Source organism: Salmo trutta, chromosome 1 (assembly GCF_901001165.1).
Source record: "Salmo trutta chromosome 1, fSalTru1.1, whole genome shotgun sequence".
Taxonomy (NCBI): domain Eukaryota; kingdom Metazoa; phylum Chordata; class Actinopteri; order Salmoniformes; family Salmonidae; genus Salmo; species Salmo trutta.
In genome coordinates, this window is record NC_042957.1 from 9,936,623 (window position 1) to 9,961,158 (window position 24,536).

Sequence of the window (24,536 nt, forward strand, 5' to 3'; positions counted from 1 at the left end):
TGTGTGTGAGAGAGAGAGACAGAGACAGAGACAGAGACAGAGAGAGAGAGAGAGAGAGAGAGAGAGAGAGAGAGAGACAGAGAGAAAGACAGAGAGAGAGAGACACTCTGCAGACATCTATAAGATCCTGACTGTCACTAGGACTTAACACAGCCCTCTGGGTCCACACACATTCATTTGTTATACAATCCTTTTGGATGCCAAACAATTGATTCCCATTCAAAAGCCTTTTTTTCCTTAGCCCATAAACCTAACCCTTGTCCTTGTTTTACTAACCCTGTGAGGACTTCAGGTCCCCACAAGGATAGTAAAACCACACACACACACACTGCCTTCTAATCAGACAGAGAGAGAGGGGAGGAAAGGGGGGAGACAGACAGAAAGAGAAAGGAGGCAAGAAACAGAGAGAAAAGAGGGGGAGAAACTAAGGTAGAGAGAGACCGAGTTAGAGAGAGAGAGAGAGAGAAAGAAAGAGAGAGAGCGAGAGGAGGAATAAGCAGAGATGGATTTGGGTCTTATAAACACTTCCTTAAAAAATTAACAGTAAACATTACACTCTCTCTTTCTCACTGTGGAAGTCCTCCTTCTCTTCCTCCTCCTCCATCTCCTCCTCCTCCTCTTCATCACCATAAGGATCTGCATGGTGATAGAGAGGCAGCGGGAGGGAGGCTGAGCGTGTGATGTGATAGCAGCAGCTACGTCTAACTGGTGCAGTATGCCAGGTAGACAACTAAATCATTTGGAGAGATAATGGAGAGATAATGTCCTCACACACTGTACACTCTATGTGCTCTGTTTAAACAAACGTAATGGTAAATCTAAGTGCTATAGGTTCAGCGGGTGTGTCAGAAATGTTTTAGTTATTTTCACTATCACAATTATCGGCGCACTTGCTGGCGTTGGTGCGAAAGGGCTCAGTTTTGATGAATAAACAAATTGTGGATGTGTCGAGGCTTGGCCCCTCGCTGGCCAATTAAAACGTGCTCCATGGCGAAATATGTGGTTGCTTCAAGTTGTGTATTCACGGTCTTTTATGTATTGCCTTGGAATCAATTCCAATGTCAATGTTAGTCCCTTATAGTTTGTTGAATGGCATACAGAAACAAATTAACAAAATGTAGACCTATCTTTGCTAAATACATTGTCTTGAACTCATTTGCAGTACACTAAGTCAATGCCTGGGTTCAATAGCATTCACACTAATATTTTAATTTAACTCGGCAAGTCAGTTAAAAATAAATTATTATTTACAATGACAGCCTATACCAGCCAAACGACACTGTTCCAATTGTGCGCCACCCTATGGAACTCCCAATCACAGCCTGGATTTGAACCAGGGTGTCTGTAGTGACTCCTCTAGCACCAAGATGCAGTGCATTAGACCACTGTGCCACTGGGGAGCCAGTGATACAGAAGCTGGTGATATAGAGGCTTACTGTAAATTACATTATGGCTGGGCATGGACAAGCCAAACACTGTCAATAAGCAAGATTATATTCATTACTGATGAGGCCTAAGAAGATAACAAATAATTAAATTCTGAACAAAATGAAAAAATAACTTGTTTTAAATAGGCTATGTCACACTTACAGGCACCATCATTTCTCCCGTGGGAATATAATATTAAAACAATACAGACTGTGGAGGGTTTTACAGCAAAATCCAACGTTTCACAGTAGCTGGACAAAGATCCAATACAAAGAGAACGGGCGAATGTCCGCTCGCCATTATCCTGCTCCCAAATAGTACTATGTTTTATATTGGAACCATCAGTAATGATATCATAAAATCACCAGGACAAAAAAGACACACATTGGTGTTGAACCAGCCTTCATTACAGTAGGCCTAAGGGAGGGCTTGGGTTTAGAACATAGGAAACAGAAAACCTGTTACAGGTTACAGATAACTTCTGAAGATGAGGTTCAACGGTATTCACCAAGGTTCTCATGATGGGCGTGGACACAGCCTACATGATGGAGGGGATTTTACACGTCCAAAATGGGACCTGCATGGCTAAAATAACGTGGGCTTGACCTGCATGGCTAAAATAACGTGGGCTTGACCTGCATGGCTAAAATAACGTGGGCTTGACCTGCATGGCTAAAATAACGTGGGCTTGACCTGCATGGCTAAAATAACGTGGGCTTGACCTGCAATGTATAAAAAAAAAGGGAATGTCAACTCCCTGTTTTACTCCTCTCAAACTTTATATTTTGCTTAATCAATATTTAAGATTTGGTGATTAAGATTTATTTCCAAGCGGTCTCAGGAGCCAAACCCTTTATCAACAGACTACTTAGCGATTGCATTGGGCAGGACAAAAGAAGCCTACGCTGAGAGGATGGGAGGCTATGTTTGGTTTTTAACCAAATCAAACTAAATGGGACAAACCATTACATGTTTATGTTTCTCAATACGAAGGAAATAGGCACCAAAATCACATTAGGCTTCTGTTGTTCCATGCCCATATGGTCAATGTGCGTCACGACTGGACGGTTTATCCTCTGTCAAAATTCTTGCCATAACCAACTGAGTTACATGGTAAAACCAGCTTTTGGTTGGTCTTAAATATCCCTATCAGAACTGCCTGAAATTAGCACTTTGGATCATGTTTGTAAGGGCACAGCTCAAGTATTTCCATCCCTCCCAACCAAGTGAAAGCGAGCTGATATAAGACAGGTAAATTGACGAACCTGACGAAATTGCAAATTAATGTGTGTTTGACTCTAGCACCACTTTAACGCCAGAGAAAATAGAGGCCAACGGTATGTGTTATTTCTTAAGATGACACACACACACACACACACACACACACACACACACACACACACGCGCGCGCAGGAGCACGCACACACATACGCACACACTCACAAACACACACACGTATGAGCACAAAGACACACACACACAGACAGACAGGTCTGGGAGGTAGCCATCCATGATCCCTCAAACCTTAAATGGAGCTGCCCAGCCTACCCATGAGCCTCGGCCAGAGGGGGCAGGCCAGCAATCAAGCGTTTGACAGGAAACAGACGGCAGGCTAAGATGTCAACCAAACAACCAGCCATTTACCGATTATTTTACTCTGTTGTGTTCACACACACACACACACACACACACACACACACACACACACACACACACACACACACACACACACACACACACACACACACACACACGTCTGGACCGCTACTATTGAACCTGTTATTACAGCTTGACAGTAGGATGGATGAGTGGTGTCCGTGTTTAAATCACCTTCTATCTCCTAAGCTGCTGGTGACACATACACAACATTGCTGGGAAATTGTCTGTTTCTCCCTGACCTCTCTCTCTCTCTCTCTCTCTCTCTCTCCCTCTCTGTCTCTCTCTCTTTATCTCTCTCTCTCTCCCCCTCTCTGTCTCCTCTCTCTCTCTCGCCCCATGTCTCTCTGTCTATTTCTTCCTGACATCTCTCTCTGTCTCCTCTCTCTCCCCCACCTCTCTCTCTCTGTCTATTTCTCCCTGACCTCTCTCTCTCTCCCCTTCTCTGTCTCCTCTCTCTCCCCCACCTCACTCTCTGTCTATTTCTCTCTGGTATCTCTCTCTCTCTGTCTCCTCTCTCTCTCTCTCCTCCACCTCCCCCTCTCTGTCTCCTCTCTCTCCCCCCACCTCTCTCTCTGGTATCTTTCTCTCTCTTGCTCTCGCTCTCTCTCTCTGGTCACCCCTCTCACACCCCTCTCTCACTCTCACCCCACCTCTCTCTCTCTCCCACCCCCTCTCTCTTCCCCCAACCTCTCACTCTCTCTCTGGTCACCCCTCACGCACCCGTTTCTCCCTCTATCTCCCCACCCTCTCTCTCTCTCCCACTCTCTTACCTTCCAAAACCAGAGTAAACTGCTGGGTACTGATCGATAGCAATATACGACTGCGGTAGCTGTTTATTTTGGAAAGTGTGTGACGCCCAGCGGGTGACAGAGTTCACTTCTCACACACACACACACACACTGCTATAAATCTGTGGGCCAGAGCTGTGGCCACACACATGCACATGGACACACACCCACACACCCACACAAACACACTCCATCTCTGTTTTATGCCTGACTGTGTGAGTGGCCAGGGCCAGACAGAGAAACACAACAGGGTCTCTGGTCCACTGAGCAGGACTCACAGACCTCCAGGCAGGTAAAGAGATTAAGGATTAGATAAGGGTATTTGGGACAGCAGCATACCACCCTGCATCCCACTGCTAGCTTGCCTCTGAAGCTAACTGGGTTGATCCTGGTCAGTCCCTGGATGGGAGACCAGATGCTGCTGGAAGTGGTGTTGGAGAACCAGTAGGAGGCACTCTTTCCTCTGGTCTAAAATAATATCCCAATATCCCAGGGCAGTGATTGGGCACATTGCCCTGTGTAGGGAGCTGTCTTTTGGATCGACACCCACTCTCTGTGGTCGCTAAAGATCCCATGGCACTTTTCGTAAGAGTAGGGGTGTTAAACCTGGTGTCCTGGCTAAATTCCCCATCTGGGAATTACCACACCATCATGGCCACCTAATCATCCCCAGCTTTCAATTGGCTCATTCATCTCCACTCCACTCCCCGGTAACTGTTCCCCAGGTCGTTGCTGTAAATGAGAATGTGTTCTTAGCCAACTTACCTGGTTAAATAAAACAAACAAAAATAGGTCAAGGAGAGTATGTGATGTTCATTATGTCTAGTGAATAATACCTGAATGAGTTGGGTGTGTTTGATCTAAGAGACAATGTCACAAACATTTAATTTGTTTAAATACATGCTGTGCAATGGCACAATGATTAGAAAGGAGGATAATGGAGGGATCACGTTCAGAGTAAGAATTGAATCCCATCATTTGGATGTCGCCAGTAAACAGGATATATAGACTATGATTTAATCTTTGTCATTCAACAAAACAGAATTATTTTTCAGATTTTCTCTTTCTTTTCCTTTACCCGTCTCGCTCTCTCTCTTCCCATCTCTTCTCCTCTCTCTCTCTCTCTCTCTCTCGCTCTCTCGCCCTCTCTCTCGCTCTCTCTCTCCCCATCTCTCACTGGGTGGGATGAGTCATTGTGGACAGAGGAAGGGAGGAGAGGGATGGAAGGGAGAAGAGGAGAGGAGAGAGAAAGAGGTAGTGGCTGTGTTTTATTCCTCCGGAGGTGTTTTTCCCTTCACACTCTATCCTGAGCACCGCATCACAGACAGAGAACAAAGCAAGGCACAGTCCAGGCCCACATCCAGTCTGACATTGTCACGGATGTCGTATGAAAGAGACCAAGGCGCAGCGTGCGTATCGTTCCACATCTTTATTAATATGTGAAACTATGCAAGACAGACAATAAACTATAAACAAAAACAAACCGTCACGAAGAGGTGCTACATGCATAAACTCAAAATAATCTCCCCCAAACACTAGTGGGAAAAACAACAACTTAAATATGATCCCCAATTAGAGACAACGATGACCAGCTGCCTCTAATTGGGAATCATACGAAAACCCCAACCTAGAAAAAAGAACCTAGAACAACATAGAAATAAATAAACTAGACAAAACCCCCCAGTCACACCCTGACCTACTGTACCATAGAAAAATACGAGCTCTCTATGGTCAGGACGTGACAGTACCCCCCCCCCCCCCCCCCCCCCCCAAAGGTGCGGACTCTGGCCGCAATACCTGAAACCAAAAGGGAGGGATGTCAAGTGTTGGTGGCGGCTTTGGTGCAGGACGAAGAACCTTCTCATCCCGCATCGGAGGCGGTTCTGGTGCGGGACGAAGAACCCTCTCATCCTGCGAACCCGCCAGCATCGCTGGAGGCTCCGGGCTACACCAGTCTGACATAACCTAATGTAGCATTGTTATTATACACCAGTCTGACATAACCTAATGTAGCATTATACACCAGTCTGACATAACCTAATGTAGTATTGTTATTATACACCAGTCTGACATAACCTAATGTAGTATTATACACCAGTCTGACATAACCTAATGTAGCATTATACACCAGTCTGACATAACCTAATGTAGTATTGTTATTATACACCAGTCTGACATAACCTAATTTAGTATTATACACCAGTCTGACATAACCTAATGTAGCATTATACACCAGTCTGACATAACCTAATGTAGCATTATACACCAGTCTGACATAACCTAATGTAGCATTATACACCAGTCTGACATAACCTAATGTAGTATTGTTATTATAGACCAGTCTCACATAACCTAATGTAGCATTGTTATTATACACCAGTCTGACATAACCTAATGTAGCATTGTTATTATACACCAGTCTGACATAACCTAATGTAGCATTGTTATTATACACCAGTCTGACATAACCTAATGTAGCATTATACACCAGTCTGACATAACCTAATGTAGCATTGTTATTATACACCAGTCTGACATAACCTAATGTAGCATTGTTATTATACACCAGTCTGACATAACCTAATGTAGCATTGTTATTATACACCAGTCTGACATAACCTAATGTAGTATTGTTATTATACACCAGTCTGACATAACCTAATGTAGCATTATACACTAGCTTTTACTCTAGCCCAGTTTACATTTTAGCATAGCCGGGCAGTTACAGCACAAAGAAACCAATCGATTCCTTGTGGTAGTAAGATATGTATTATAAATCATCTTAGATGTTAAGTCCCCTATTTGGGGTACTTTGAGCGGTTCTGAACCGGTTCCGACTGACATTTTGGTGTACAAAACTCTCTGTGAACGTCGCAGGGTCCCGTGTCTTATAGTGCTAGAAAGACCCATCTGTCAATGAGACACTCTCTCAGCGGAATCAGGTTTCAGACCCCACATTTGCATAGGGACGTGTCACATTTTCTGGCCTATGCAGACAAATAATCGATTTTCTCTTCCTCTGAGCGACAGTGCCCAGCCTGGGAGATGGCATATGAAAGTTGACGGTCCAGTGCAGGGTTATTCAACTCTGACTCTAAGAGGTCTGGAGCCTGCTAGTTTTCTGTTCTACCCGCTAATTCATTTTGGGGTGGCAGGTAGCCTAGTGGTTAGAGTGTTGGGCCAGTAACCGAAAGATTGCTGGATTGAATCACCAAGCTGACAAGGTAAAAATCTGTTGTTCTGCCCCTGAACAAGGCAGTTAGCCCACTGTTCCCCGGTAGGCTGTCATTGTAAATAAGAATTTGTTCTTAACTGATTTGCCTAGTTAAATAAAGGTCTAAATCAGTCCTTGATTAGAAGGGACAATGAAAAAACACAGTGGAAATGGCTTTGAGGTCCAGAGTTGAGTTTGATGTGTCTAGTGAATCCCAACTGTTGTGCTTTCATCTCGCTGTGCTATTCTCAGCCAGATTTAAACCACGCAACATGAAAAAAACACCACCACTTCATCTGGGTCAGAGATGCTCTTAACTAAATAATAGCAGAGAATTGAAAAAGCACTTTGTCTTGGTCAGAGATGGACAAAATCACTTAGTGCTTAAAGCTGAAGTTGTAGTTGAGTCTACAAACATTGAATGGCGTTTCTGCGCCGCTCAGAGGACGTTTAGGAGAAAATTCTCTGTCGACAGTTATATGAAATGTTGCCAATATTGTACTGTCACTAAGTATGTTAATATTTATTTTACAGTTCTAAGAAAGGTGAAATATGATAGTAAGTCGTTTATAGTTTGATTGTTACTACACTGACACAGTAGTCCAGTAATTTCAAGCCCTATTGCCCCACTTTTGTTGAATAGGAACAAAAATAATGTATGATTTTTCACATTTTCATAATACTTATACTATCTACTTGAAGTAAGTAGATCTCAGCAATTTATATAAATGTTTTAACCAGAAAGGTGAGTTCCAGATCTTTCTAAAACTATGCAACATTACCAGTTATTGTTTTTGGCCGTCTCATGAAAGTTATTACGTTTGGGTATGTCTATTAAGGTGGTAATCAAAATGCTGTCCTATCATTCAAACCACAATATGATTAAATGATAATGCCATTGAAGCCAGTGTTTGAAGGATATATTGGCACGGGTGTTGTTAGGCCTGAGACAAAGTGGTGCCCATATAGCCTCCAAACACCGGCTTCGAGGGCATTAAAGGGTTACCAAGATATTCAAATAATGATTGACATACTTTCAGTAAAAACGTTTTTTTAAATAAATAAATTTACTCATACTATTTAATCCTTCCACAAGATACTGTCCCGAAAACAAATCTAGGGTTGCTACCCAAGCCGGCTGGTCGTACATTTTATTGGTTCGGTTGCCAGAGACGCGACCCAGTTGTTCATTCTAAATGTTCCATTGTCATACTGGCTGGCAACGCTCTTATCCCTTGCTTGCTAGCTAGCCAACTACGGCTAACTTCCAGTCACGTCAAACAGTGCAGACAGAATAACAACAGTAGCTGCATTTGTTTACGCTGTTTTCTAGTGATATTTATTTGGATACATCCATAACAATGAGCTAATGAGGTGCGATTTCGCCTGGCATAGAAAATGTGCTCTCTCGTTAGGACACTGTTGTTCAGAGGAGCTAGCCAACAACACAGCTAACACAATAACATCAACTGAATTGCAAACTAGTTGCACTTCGTTTAGTTTGACCTTTTGTCAATTGACATTTCTTTGTTTATATCCATACAAATGATGCCGGTTTATACAAATCTCCACTTTTGAAAACTAAATGTTAGTCTAAAAGAAATGTGAGATAATGTCTTGATGCTTTTTATAGTGGAGATCAAGTTTATAACTTCCCTGCCTGGGCTGATAAGACAGTGGATTGATCAGTCAGATGGAACAGAGTAAATAGGCATTTTAACGTCATAGATTTAGCCGGTGGTAACTTGTGGAATAGACACCAGCAGGAATGCACTTTTACCCAATCAGCATTCAGGATATGACCCACCTATTATATGAAATTGGATACACATTATGCTGGCATGCATACTAACCTGGGTGACTGACAACACTAATTATTTTGCAGATGGTTCCTTTATACAGCTAGCTGGCCATTTCCTGTGACAGTCGCTTGTTCTAGGAAAAAAAATCAGACAACACCGAACATATACTGAACAAAAATATAAACGCAACATGCAAGAATTTCATTTTTTTTACTGAGTTACAGTTCATGTAAGGAAATCAGTCAATTGAAATTAATTCATTAGAATTAATTCATTTATTAATTCATGGATTTCATATGACTGTGAATACAGATATGCATCTGTTTGTCACAGATACCTTGAAAAAAAGGTAGGGGCGTGGATCAGAAAACCAGTCAGTATCTGGTGTGACAATTTTTTTCTCACGCAGGGTGACACATCTCCTTTACATAGAATTGATCAGTCTGTTGATTGTGGCCTGTGGAATGGTATCCCTCTCCTCTTCAAAAGTGGCCATGTATTATCTGCAGCACAAGGTGCACCTGTGTAATGATCATGCTGTTTAATCAGCTTCTTGATAAGCCACACCTGTCAGGTGGATGGATTATCTTGGCAAAGGACAAATGCTCACTAACAGGGATGTAAACAAATTTGTGCACAAAATTTGAGATTTCTGGGATCTTTAATTTCAGCTCATGAAACACGGGACCAACACTCAGTGGTGTAAAGTATCTAAGTAAAAAATACTTTAAAGTACTACTTAAGTGGGTTTTTTTTGTGGTATCTGTACTTTACTATTCAATATTTTGGACAACTTTTAGTTTTACTTCACTACATTCCTAAAGAAAATGATGTACTTTGACTTTCGCTGACACCCAAAAGTTACATTTTGAATGGCTAGCAAGGCAGGAAAATGGTTAAATTCATGCACTTATCAAGAAAACATCCCTGGTCATCCCTATTGCTTCTGATCTGGCAGACTCACTAAACACAAATGCTTTGTTTATAAATTATATCTGAGTATTGGAGTGTGCCCCTGGCTATCCTAAATAAAACAAGATGTTGTGCCGTCTGGTTTGCTTAACATAGGGAATTTGAAAGTATTTATACTTGTACTTTTAGTACTTAAGTATATTGTAGCAATTACATTTAGTTTTGATACCTAAGTATATTTAAAACCAAATACTTTTAGACTTTTACTCAAGTAGTATTTTACTGGGTGACTTTCCCTTTTACTTAAGTTATTTCCTATTAAGATATCTTTACTTTTACTCAAGAATGACATTTGGGTACCTTTTCCACCACTGGCAACACTTTACATGTTGCGTTTATATTTTTGCTCAGTGTAGCTGTCACGGGTGTCGTAGGGTTGAGACCAAAACGCAGCGGGTATATGTACACTCATCTTCTTTTATTGGGACAAAGAAGGGAAACCAAAACAAAACACGTATACAAAAACACAACGACGATAAACAGTCCTGTAAGGCATAACGCTAAACACGGAAATAACCTCCCACAAAGTGACAGGTGAAAACAGGCTCCCTAAGTATGACTCTCAATCAGCAACAATGATGTACAGTTGTTCCTGATTGAGAGTCATACCAGGCCAACACAGAAATACAAAACTAGAACAGCCCCTTAGAAATACAAACACAAGAACATACCCAACACCCCAGAACACATAAATCAAATTCCCCTCTACAATACACACACACCCCAAACCACCTAAATCAACTACCCCTTCTACATCGACACTTACACCAATAAACCCCAGAAACACTCTACACAAAATATCCCTCTATCTAAACACATACACAAAACCATGAAAACAAATACCCTCTGCCACGTCCTGACCAAACTACAATAACAAATAGACCCCTTTACTGGTCAGGATGTGACAGTAGCTCTCCAGTCTAGTTCACAAACCATTATTTTAAACTACTCATTGCACTGCTCATTAAATGACAGTCTGGACACTGAACTGTAAAATAGCTGTCTGGACACTGAACTGTAAAATAGCTGTCTGGACACTGAACTGTAAAATAGCTGTCTGGACACTGGACTGTAAAATAGCTGTCTGGACACTGAACTGTAAAATAGCTGTCTGGACACTGAACTGTAAAATAGCTGTCTGGACACTGGACTGTAAAATAGCTGTCTGGATACTGAACAGTCACAAAGCCGTCTGGACACTGGACTGTCAAAGCTGTCTGGACACTGGACTGTAAAATAGCTGTCTGGACACTGAATTGTAAAATAGCTGTCTGGACACTGAACTGTCACAAAGCTGTCTGGACACTGAACTGTCACAAAGCTGTCTGGACACTGGACTGTAAAATAGCTGTCTGGATACTGAACAGTCACAAAGCTGTCTGGACACTGAACTGTCACAAAGCTGTCTGGACACTGGACTTTAAAATAGCTGTCTGGACACTGAACAGTCACAAAGCTGTCTGGACACTGAACTGTAAAATAGCTGTCTGGACACTGAACAGTCACAAAGCTGTCTGGACACTGAACTGTCACAAAGCTGTCTGGACACTGGATTGTCACACAACCCCCCCCTTCCTGTCCCAGCCCCATCGGTTCAGCTCAGCTCCAAAATCCCTGTAAAACTTCATAATCATAGCCAATCACACACTCATCCCCATCTTACTCCCAGCCATTCAGGCGGCCCTGCATCACAGGCCTATTCCACAACCATCCCTGCCAACCACTCATAAGGCATAAAGCCAAAAAACCATGGCGGAGTGCGATTGCCTCTCGGCGAGAAATGCGCAAAAGCTATTTTTCTTTCAAGAGATCGTAGGAAAGCATGACCCACTTAAATGGAACAATCTGGAACTCTCCTCCCGTTTGTGTGTGTGTGTGTGCCTGCAAGCGTGTGTGACGGCGTGCGTGTGTGTAAAACGGTTTCCCATCGCCCTGGGACAAACAATAAACAAAATGAATGAGCTACAGGAGACAGACATAGTTATGTGATTGCTGCATCTCTGACTACAGCTGTAGTGTGTGTGTAACACAGTTTGTAAGTGTTTATTATAATGAATATTAGGGGGTGTGGCTATATTTGTCCTGTTATGGGTAAGTGTATAACGGAAATGTGTATTTTTGCACAGCCAGGGTCACCATTGTACAGCACCCCTGGAGTGCTCCTCAAGAGTACATCAAGCTTGTCGGCCCAATGCTATAACCTTGAGGATACCTGACACCCTGCATTTGTGTTGGTGTTGGTGTGTGCACACTCATACCTGCTTGTGTTTGTGCAAGTGTGAGTGAGTATATATGGTCCCAATTCCGAACCAAATTAAGCGTGTTTAAATAGAACATTTCTCCCTTTTTATGCACTTTTCTCTCTATGCATATTCTGACCTTGAATTTAAGCATGACTATCATGCTATTCACCTGCTATTAGTTCAGGGTGGAGATGGAATAAATGAAAGTGGTGTATCAAGGCTCCCGAGTGGCGTTGCGGTCTAAGGCTCTGCATTTCAGTGCTTGAGGTGTTACTACAGACACCCTGGTTCAAATCCAGGCTGTATCACAATTAGCTGTGATTGGGAGTCCTGTAGGGCAGCACACAATTGGCCCAGTGTAGGCTGTCATTGTAGATTCAAATTCTTAACTGACATGCCAAGCTAAATAAAGGTTAAATAAATGTTTAAAAAGAGTGTTCTGTGTTTGATCTTGGCTTAATTCCCTACCGGTTCCAAGTGGAAAAAGCAGGTACTTTATTTTTTCTGATAGAAATAACACCATTCTCCATGCACTGTAATTTACAACTTGATAAGAGCTATTTTCATTGTTTTGTTTGCTTCCTCTTTAAATTCCGTCACGGCCATGTGGTTGTTGCTGAGGATCATTAGTAACAGTTGATAATATAAAAAGACATGTAGGCTAATTAGATCACAATGGAGTGGAGAGCAGACCAAGCTGTAACAGAACCCGACGCATGGCGCAATACTTGTCTGTGTCATCACACAGTTCCATGGTTAGTGCAGGCAATAGACTTATAGCCTACTATTGTACACTATTCTCCATATTGTAATTCTATGTACACTAATCTTTCAACATTACCATGGGTTAATTAAAAAACTGAATGTGGCTATTTTCAGAATGAATCTAACCACTGTATTTTTGATTCATCAATATATTTTATGCTTAAAGGCTCTCCAAACCGTTTTAAAAAAAAATTATTCATACATACTTTCCTAGCCCTAGAATTTGCCTAAATAATGTACAAGATTTTTTTTATCTACCAGTTAGTGTTGAAATGGAGACAAATATGCAGATATGTAGACGGCTTTCTATCATTGATCTCTATTTTCGACAGAATTCAAATTAAATGTACAACATATTGAAAGGAACGGCTTAAGATAAATGTACTGAAATCCCTATTGAATGAAAACTCCACGACTAAATCAGCAAGTAAGTGGGTTTTCAGTGGTTGAATTACATTTACTAAACTCGCTCAAGGGAACCAAGTCCCTATGTGCATATCTGCGTGTGTGCACATCTATGAGTGTGCATGTTGCTTGTGAATGTGTGTGGGTGCCTTCCTGCTTGTTTGTGTGTGTGTGCGTGTGTGCATGTGTGTATGTGTGTGTGTCAGTGTGTATGTGTAAAAGTCTAAGAAACAGCATCACAGATAAGGATGTCTGTTATCTGTCACATGGGCAGAACAGAGGAGGTAAGCAGCCAGCCAATATAGGTGAGTGTGTGTGAGAGAGAGAGAGAGAGAGAGAGAGAGAGAGAGAGAGAGAGAGAGAGAAAGAGAGAGCATGTGCGTGTACCCCAGCCAGCCAACCTGGGACTGCACTCTAATTGCCCCAGTTGATGTCATGTCATCTGCTCTGCTGTTATGTTTCTTTGTTTATGTATTTGTTTCTCCTCCGTCTCCATCTTTAATGAGGAACACTCAGTCGTCTATTAGTCACCTGCATCGTTAGATAAAGATAAAACCCCAACAGTCAAACAAAAGACACTCCACTCCATATCATTTGATCTGATTCCTTCCACTGTGAATATCTATTTTAAATTTCCCTTTACCGTTTTATAAGACCAATAAACGTCAAGGAGTAACATAAATCTAACGTGGGTTATCTCTAATAACCGGAGACGTTATATCCTAAATGTCAAAACTCGGACGATGAGGAGTGAAATAACGAACAACAGTGTAACCCAAAGTGTCATGAAATGGAGCATTTCTCAAAGGTGTGTAACACAACGGGGTCTAAGAGAGAAAGAGTGAATAATGTTGAGAGACAATATGACTTTGCATTTGTTATTAAGAAGAAAGTACCTCGGAGAATGTCTGACTGAGTGATCTACCGGTAATGTGTAAATATAGTTGAGTATTTACTTGAAAAGAAATGACACCGGTTTGTAAGATGTCTGTAAAATAAATACATTGTAGCAGAATATTACTTAATGTTATGTATGTGTTATATACTGTATGTCAGTGGAGGCTCCTCAGAGGACGAAGGGGAGGATCATCCTCCTCAGTGAATTGCATGAAAATAAAAATGTTAAAACATTGAAAAATGTACCCTTTCAGATAAAACTACACTAAATATATTCACGTCACCAAATAATTGATTAAAACACACTGTTTTGTAATGAAGGTCTACAGCTGCCTCAACAGCACTCTGTAGGGTAGCACCATGGTGTAGCCAGAGGACAGCTAGCTCCCGTCCTCCTCTGGGTACATTGACTTCAATACAAAACCTTGGAGGCTCATGGTTCTCACCCCCTTCCTAAGACTTACACAGTAATTATGGCAAAGTCTTCCAACCTATCAGAGCTCTTCAGCATGAACTTACATGTTGTCCACCCAATCAAAGGATCAGAGAATTAATCTAGTACTGAAAGCATAAGCTACAGGTAATTAGCACTGCAGTGCATAAAATGTGGTGAGTAGTTGACTCAGAGATAGGGAAAGACAATAGTTGAACAGTTTTCAACAAATTAATTTATAAAAAAATGATGGAGAAGCGCGAGAGAGAGAGAGATTTAAAAAAAAAATCACTTTCAGTTTTCACTTATTTAGCTAGAAAATGCAGCTGGCTAGTTTAGTTACTCAAACACCCGGCTCAAAGAGAGGGATGTTATGTTAGCTAGCTGGCTATGACTATCCAACACAACACTGGAACTCTTCTTAGTTCAGGTAAGCTTTTGGTTTAATTAATATAATGCCACCAGGGCCCACCGGTGTAACTGCTAAATTGCTTACTGAACTGCTTACTGACTGTACACTGTAACGTTACTGCATGATTGTAGCGGGTTTACTAACGCATTAGTTATATTAGTTAGGTTGACTAGGACGTTACTTTAGCTAAAATGGTGACAACGATGTAGGCTGTGTGTAGCGGTTATTATATGGTTTGGCTTGGAAAGGTTTATTCGCCTGGTCACATACAGCTGATGTGTTGTTCATTGAAGTCCACAAACGAAGGGAAAAGGTGTGAGGAGGAGAGAGCATAGATGCGAGAAGGAATACAACGAGGCTGCTATGAAAGTGAACTGTGGGTTTTTCAGGGGTGATCAGGGGTGTATTCGTTCCGCCGATTCTGTTGAAAAACGTTTCTTAAAACAGAAGCAAACAAAACGGGGATAAAAATACCTGAATTTGTTCGATAGAAACTCTCCTTTGCAACTGTTAAACTAATGATTACACCCTAGATCAGCTAGATGCAAGCAAGAGTGTACAGTACAAGGCAGTATTGAATGTCACTGTCTGTAATCTCAAATGTTTCTCTCAACCTGTGTGCACCTACATTGTAAACTGTCATTCATACGCTAGGTCTATGCAATGTCATGATGGGTATAGGGAAAATGTGAGTATCATGTAGTAGCCTAAACATATTGATGTTACATTGAACTGGGTGAATGGAATATGAATGACAGTCATCCAATATGCTGTAATTGTAAGTGTGCGTGCTGGTGGCAGGGAAGTCAGGCGCAGGAGATCGAACTTGGTATAAAACGGAGCAGTTTAATAAGTGCTCAAAAACTCAGAAAACCAAAATATACAAAATAATACAAGTGAGTACAAAACCCGTCGCACACCAGAACATATCTTGCACATAGCTTACAAACAAACAATCACCGACAAGGACAATGAGGGGTAACAGAGGGTTAAATACACAACATGTAATGAATGGGATTGGAACCAGGTGTGATACAAGACAAAACCAAAGGAAAATGAAAAGAGGATGGCTAGAAGGTCTGCGACTTCGACCGCCGAACGCCGCCCGAACAAGGAGAGGGACCAACTTCGGTGGAAGTCATGACAGTAATAGAAATAGGACCATGCTCATGAAAAAAAAAAATGGTCCTCCCTCATCATAAACGGCACTGACCACCACTGATGTATGTGTTACTGTAATGTTATGTATGTGTTACTGTAATGTTATGTATGTGTTACTGTAATGTTATGTATATGGTATGTATGTGTTACTGTAATGTTATGTATGTGTTACTGTAATGTTATGTATGTGTTACTGTAATGTTATGTATGTGTTACTGTAATGTTATGTATGTGTTACTGTAATGTTATGTATGTGTTACTGTAATGTTATGTATATGGTATGTATGTGTTACTGTAATGTTATGTATGTGTTACTGTAATGTTATGTATGTGTTACTGTAATGTTATGTATATGGTATGTATGTGTTACTGTAATGTTATGTATGTGTTACTGTAATGTTATGTATGTGGTACGTATGTGTTACTGTAATGTTATGTATGTGTTACTGTAATGTTATGTATGTGGTATGTATGTGTTACTGTAATGTTATGTAGGTGTTACTGTAATGTTAACTATGTGTAACCTGTGGGCATCCTTACTGTATGACGTTACTACTTGATGTGTTGTATTCTGGGACTACGGACAATATGCACATGGGTGTGCCATGCAGTCTAGTGGATATTCATGCGCTCACGCGGTTTGAATCTTATTTGATTAATTTATGATTTAATTCATTCTGTCTAATGAAGTATTTAGACGGAGACAGCAGAATAAAGGAAACCCAAGGACAATCACTACCTTTGACAGCTGGTAGAGGCCATACTGTCTTTGTTCATGTAGCATGTGATTACAGTGGTTGAACATCACCTAATGTGATTTCACCATAACAGACATAGTTACCATGCCACACACACTACGGGCCAGACGTATCATGGTGTAGAGATATCACACTGGCCAGAACCATAAAACCCATGGACAGTGTCATTGTACTTTTATCTGGGCTCGTTTTGAGGTAGCTGGGCTCAATCAAACCAATAGAATAGTTTACAGGACTCTCCCTAACATTCTCTTCCCCCCATTTCAATTACAAAGCCGTGACACTAACTGCAGTATATTGTCACACTGAAACGCACACGGCACAGTGTAATACAAAACCCCATTGAGAGCAGCTAAGACAACAGCAGCCAATTGAGAGAGGTTGACCTCTATGGTACAGAGAGGGCTGTAGATCACTGTAACCTTTGTGGAGCAGACTGGCTTTATTGTGTCTCTATAACAGGGGCGTGGAACAGGCACATGCAAAGACACATTTATCCTCACAGCAGAGGGAGGGAAAGAAGAGAAGAGGTGGGGAGAGAGAGAGTGGCTAGCTCTAACTGAAAGAGAGAGATCAGTGACAGGTCAGCTAGCTCTAACTGAAAGAGAGAGATCAGTGACAGGGCAGCTAGCTCTAACTGAAAGAGAGAGATCAGTGACAGGTCAGCTAGCTCTAACTGAAAGAGAGAGATCAGTGACAGGGCAGCTAGCTCTAACTGAAAGAGAGAGATCAGTGACAGGGCAGCTAGCTCTAACTGAAAGAGAGAGATCAGTGACAGGGCAGCTAGCTCTAACTGAAAGAGAGAGATCAGTGACAGGGCAGCTAGCTCTAACTGGAAGAGAGAGATCAGTGACAGGGCAGCTAGCTCTAACTGAAAGAGAGAGATCAGTGACAGGACAGCTAGCTCTAACTGGAAGAGAGAGATCAGTGACAGGGCAGCTAGCTCTAACTGGAAGAGAGAGATCAGTGACAGAGCAGCTAGCTCTAACTGAAAGAGAGAGATCAGTGACAGGGCAGCTAGCTCTAACTGAAAGGGAGAGATCAGTGACAGGGCAGCTAGCTCAAACTGAAAGAGAGAGATCAGTGACAGGGCAGCTAGCTCAAACTGAAAGAGGGAGATCAGTGACAGGGCAGCTAGCTCTAACTGAAAGAGAGAGATCAGTGACAGGGCAGCTAGCTCTAACTGGAAGAGAGAGATCAGTGACAGGGCAGCTAGCGCTAACTGAAAGAGAGAGATCAGTGACAGGGCAGCTAGCTCTAACTGGAAGAGAGAGAGAGAGAGAGACAGAGAGAGAGAGATGAACCTGGGGAAGAGTCCTCTAAGCAAGCTGGTCCTGGGGCTCTGCTCACAAACACAGACAGACAACGCAGAGCCCCAGGACAGCAACACAACTTACACCCAAACAAATGAGGAGTAAAGAAAAATATAATTACTGGATACATTGGAAATAACTTTCCAAAAAACAGAGCAAACTAGAATGTAATTTGGCCCTAAACAGAGAGTACACGCTGGCAGAAAACCTGACCACTGTGACTGACCCCAAATTAAGGAAAGCTTTGACTATGTACGGACTCAGTGAGCATAACCTTGCTATTGAGAAAGGTCGCCATAGGCAGACCTGGCTCTCAAGAGAAGACTGGCTATGTGCACACTGCCCACAAAATGAGGTGGAAACTGAGCGGCACTTCATAACCTTCAGCCAAATGTATGACCATATTAGAGACACATATTTCCCTCAGATTACACAGACCCACAAAGAATTAGAAAAAACAAGTTCAATTTTGAAACTCCCTTATCTATTAGGTGAAATAACACAGTGTGCCATCACAGCAGCAATATTTTGACCTGTTGCCACAAAAGGGCAACCAATGAAGAACAAACACCATTGTAAATACAACCCATATTTATGTTTATTTATTTTCCCTTTTGTACTTGAACTATTTGCACATCGTTACAACACTGTATATAGACAAAATATGACATTTGTAATGTCTTTATTCTTTTGGAACTTCTGTGAGTGTAAAGTTTACTGTTCATTTTTATTGTTTATTTCAGTTGCTTTGGCAATGTAAACATGTTTCCCATGCCAATAAAGCCCTTAAATTGAAATTGAATTGAGAGAGAGAGAGAGAGAGAGAGAAAGAGAAAGAGAGCGAGAGAGCGAGAGAAAGAGAACGAGAGAGAGCGAGAGAGAGAGAGAGAGAGAGAGACAGAGAGTGAGAGACAGAGAGAAAGAGAGAAAGACAGAGAGAAAGAGAGACAGAGAGAAAGAGAGACAGAGAGAAAGAGAGACAGAGAGAAAGAGAGACAGAGAGAAAGAGAGACAGAGAGAAAGAGGGACAGAGAGAAAGAGTCCATAGAAAGAGAGAGAGACAGAGAGAGACTTATGTTTGAGCCCCTTCTCTGACGTCCATATTGTTTACCCCTTGTGGTAGCCCAGTGATATAATTAGAATGGAAATTACAGAAAGTTATAGCAAGCTAAATCCCCCATGAATTGCATGGCTAAAAATGTCCCAGCAACGCCAGTGAATGTATCACCATAGCAACAGCCTTCTTCTACACTCTATTTTGGGCGGAAAAGTGAGAGAGAGAGAAAGAGAGAGACGGTGAGTAGAGAGAAAGAGAGAGAGAGAAAGCGAGTGAGTAGAGGGAGAGAGAGGAATAGAGAGCCTACAGAAAATAAAACGCAAACATTGCTGTTTCTAGGGGAAATTGATACATTATTCAAGTAGAGGAAACATCTCTTAGAGTGTTGGGCGGTGGGCGGGTGTGTGTATGTATGGCTTGACGTTGTTAGGGTTAGCGTGACGGTCATCCAAGGACATTGAGGGCTATAGGGTTGTACTCAGTACACCACAGCCGAGGTCAATGTTTTACTATAAATACGTATGTAGCATCAGTCAGAGCAGTCAGTACAGCACTAATTGCCTTATTGTAACATACACTTGTGACAGAAGAGGAGTGGAATGGATAACAATGTAATGTGAGTAGAATCAATTAAGGTGTTCTGCAGTCGAGGGCACACTGTCATTGCTTGATAAAAATGACAATTTAAAGTCAAATGTCAATTCATCCACAAACGATCTAAAACTAACACATACTCAAATATGATATCCCCCACTCTCTCGCTCTCCCATCTCCCCTCTCTCACACACTTTCTTCCTTCCCACATCTCTCTCTCTCTCTCTCCTTCCTCCCCCTCTCCTTTCGCTCCCTCTCTCTCTCCTTCATCCCCCTCTCCAGCCCCCCCACCCTCTCCGTCCCTCCTTCCTCCACCTCTCCTTTCGCTCCCTCGCTCTCTCCTTCATCCCCCTCTCCAGCCCCCCCACCCCTCTCTCTCTCCTTCCTCCCCCTCTCCTTTCGCTCCCTCTCTCTCTCCTTCATCCCCCTCTCCAGCCCCCCCCACCCTCTCCATCCCTCCTTCCTCCCCCTCTCCTTTCGCTCCCTCTCTCTCTCCTTCATCCCCCTCTCCAGCCCCCCCACCCTCTCCGTCCCTCCTTCCTCCCCCTCTCCTTTCGCTCCCTCTCTCTCTCCTTCATCCCCCTCTCCAGCCCCCCCACCCCTCTCTCTCTCCTTCCTCCCCCTCTCCTTTCGCTCCCTCTCTCTCTCCTTCATCCCCCTCTCCAGCCCCCCCCACCCTCTCCGTCCCTCCTTCCTCCCCCTCTCCTTTCGCTCCCTCTCTCTCTCCTTCATCCCCCTCTCCAGCCCCCCCACCCTCTCCGTCCCTCCTTCCTCCCCCTCTCCTTTCGCTCCCTCTCTCTCTCCTTCATCCCCCTCTCCAGCCCCCCCACCCCTCTCTCTCTCCTTCCTCCCCCTCTCCTTTCGCTCCCTCTCTCTCTCCTTCATCCCCTCTCCAGCCCCCCCCACCCTCTCCGTCCCTCCTTCCTCCCCCTCTCCTTTCGCTCCCTCTCTCTCTCCTTCATCCCCCTCTCCAGCCCCCCCCACCCTCTCCGTCCCTCCTTCCTCCCCCTCTCCTTTCGCTCCCTCTCTCTCTCCTTCATCCCCCTCTCCAGCCCCCCCCACCCTCTCCGTCCCTCCTTCCTCCACCTCTGTCTCCACCTTTTCTCCTTTTCTCCCTGTGGGGTTGTGATTGATCAGCATGGGAGGGGAGGCATTACTGATCTCTGTGTATCTATCATCAGCCTGAATCACTGATCCCAATGTTCTCCCTCTTCCTCCAGACTCACCTTTTAACACCCTCTGCTTCCCTTCAAACACACAGTCGCTCGTCCTACACAACATAGCCTGAAACACCCTCTGCTTCCCTTCAAACACACACTCCCTCATCCTACACAACATAGCCTGAAACACCCTCTTCTTCCCTTCAAACACACACTCCCTCATCCTACACAACATAGCCTGAAACACCCTCTGCTTCCCTTCAAACACACACTCCCTCATCCTACACAACATAGCCTGAAACACCCTCTGCTTCCCTTCAAACACACACTCCCTCATCCTACACAACATAGCCTGAAACACCCTCTGCTTCCCTTCAAACACACACTCCCTCATCCTACACAACATAGCCTGAAACACCAAACACTAGTGGTCAACAATATACTTTAGACAGCATGAAGGACAACTTGGAAGCTGGCTGCCGTTAATAAAGATGACATCATGTAGGAAGTTGTTGATTGCAGGTTCTTTCATGTTTTCTAAGGTTGGTGTAAATATTCACTAGACATTCTTCTTCTTTGATAAATACATCTGTTCTGAGACTTGATATTCCATTCCGATGCCAACAGAGTGCCTCTTTGCTAATACAGACACATAACTTTAAACCCCCAAGGCATGACGTATTCATTACCCTGTGCCGGCCGTGCCCGCCTGCCGAAGCAAAGAATGGTCTGGACGTGCATCCTGATTGTCCTGTTTGTTTTGTCGTTGTTTTTGTCATCAAATACGGTGATTTGTCACTGTCAACACAAAGCTAAGCTGACGTCCCGTCTTCCCCTCCTGATGTCACCAGAATCTGATGAGTCATATAGACACACACAGTGTGCACACACACACACACACACACACACACACACACACACCACACACACACACACACACACACACACATACACACACACACACACACGGAGAGTGAGAGGGAAACAAGAGAGGTATAGAATGGAGAGAACAAAAGAAAAGTGAGAGGCATGAAGAGACTGAGAAAGTCAGACAGGGATAGCAAACCCACCTGATCACCTGACCCTGAACCCCTTCTGCCTCTCTGCCAACAGACAGACAGGTGTATCAGGTACCAGGATCTCTGCCAACAGAGAGATAAACAGGTGTATCATGTACCAGGACGTCTCCCAACAGAGAGATAAACAGGTGTATCATGTACCAGGACGTCTCCCAACAGAGAGATAAACAGGTGTATCATGTACCAGGACGTCTCACAACAGAGAGATAAACAGGTGTATCATGTACCAGGACGTCTCCCAACAGAGAGATAAACAGGTGTATCATGTACCAGGATCTCTGCCAACAGACAGATTAACAGATGTTTATGCTATGGCAGCTCCTTCAAGAGGCCATAGTTGGTGACACCACCATATATCACTGTAGCTATGTGTAATCCAAGCAGTCATACAGTAGCTATGTGTAATCCAGGCAGTCACACAGTAGCTATGTGTAATCCAGGCAGTCATACAGTAGCTATGTGTAATCCAGGCAGTCACACAGTAGCTATGTGTAATCCAGGCAGTCATACTGTAGCTATGTGTAATCTAGGCAGTCATACAGTAGCTATGTGTAATCCAGGCAGTCATACAGTAGCTATGTGTAATCCAGGTAGTCATACAGTAGCGATGTGTAATCCAGGTAGTCATACAGTAGCTATGTGAAATCCAGGAAGTCATACTGTAGCTATGTGTAATTCTGGTAGTCATACAGTAGCTATGTGTAATCCAGGCAGTCATACAGTAGCTATGTGTAATCCAGGCAGTCATACTGTAGCTATGTGTAATCCAGGCAGTCATACAGTAGCTATGTGTAATCCAGGCAGTCATACTGTAGCTATGTGTAATCCAGGCAGTCATACAGTAGCTATGTGTAATGTAATCCAGGGCAGTCATACAGTAGCTATGTGTAATCCAGGCAGTCATACAGTAGCTATGTGTAATCCAGGCAGTCATACTGTAGCTATGTGTAATCCAGGCAGTCATACAGTAGCTATGTGTAATCCAGGCAGTCATTCAGTAGCTATGTGTAATCCAGGCAGTCATACAGTAGCTATGTTAATCCAGGTAGTCATACAGTAGCTATGTGTAATCCAGGCAGTCATACAGTGGGCTATGTGTAATCCAGGCAGTCATACAGTAGCTATGTGTAATCCAGGCAGTCATTCAGTAGCTATGTGTAATCCAGGCAGTCATACAGTAGCTATTGTAATCCAGGTAGTCATACAGTAGCATTGTGTAATCCAAGGCAGTCATACAGTAGCTATGTGTAATCCAGGCAGTCATACAGGAGCTATGTGTAATCCAGGCAGTCATACAGTAGCTATGTGTAATCCAGGTAGTCATACAGTAGCTATGTGTAATCCAGGTAGTCATACAGTAGCTATGTGTAATCCAGGCAGTCATACAGTAGCTATGTGTAATCCAGGCAGTCATACTGTAGCTATGTGTAATCCAGGCAGTCATACAGTAGCTATGTGTAATCCAGGCAGTCATACTGTAGCTATGTGTAATCCAGGCAGTCATACAGTAGCTATGTGTAATCCAGGCAGTCATACAGTAGCTATGTGTAATCCAGGCAGTCATACAGTAGCTATGTGTAATCCAGGCAGTCATTCAGTAGCTATGTGTAATCCAGGCAGTCATACAGTAGCTATGTGTAATCCAGGTAGTCATACAGTAGCTATGTGTAATCCAGGCAGTCATACAGTAGCTATGTGTAATCCAGGCAGTCATACAGTAGCTATGTGTAATCCAGGCAGTCATACAGTAGCTATGTGTAATCCAGGTAGTCATACAGTAGCTATGTGTAATCCAGGTAGTCATACAGTAGCTATGTGTAATCCAGGCAGTCATACAGTAGCTATGTGTAATCCAGGCAGTCATACTGTAGCTATGTGTAATCCAGGCAGTCATACAGTAGCTATGTGTAATCCAGGCAGTCATACTGTAGCTATGTGTAATCCAGGCAGTCACACAGTAGCTATGTGTAATCCAGGCAGTCATACTGTAGCTATGTGTAATCCAGGCAGTCATACAGTAGCTATGTGTAATCCAGGCAGTCATACAGTAGCTATGTGTAATCCAGGTAGTCATACAGTAGCGATGTGTAATCCAGGTAGTCATACAGTAGCTATGTGAAATCCAGGCAGTCATACTGTAGCTATGTGTAATCCAGGTAGTCATACAGTAGCTATGTGTAATCCAGGCAGTCATACAGTAGCTATGTGTAATCCAGGCAGTCATACTGTAGCTATGTGTAATCCAGGCAGTCATACAGTAGCTATGTGTAATCCAGGCAGTCATACTGTAGCTATGTGTAATCCAGGCAGTCATACAGTAGCTATGTGTAATCCAGGCAGTCATACTGTAGCTATGTGTAATCCAGGCAGTCATACAGTAGCTATGTGTAATCCAG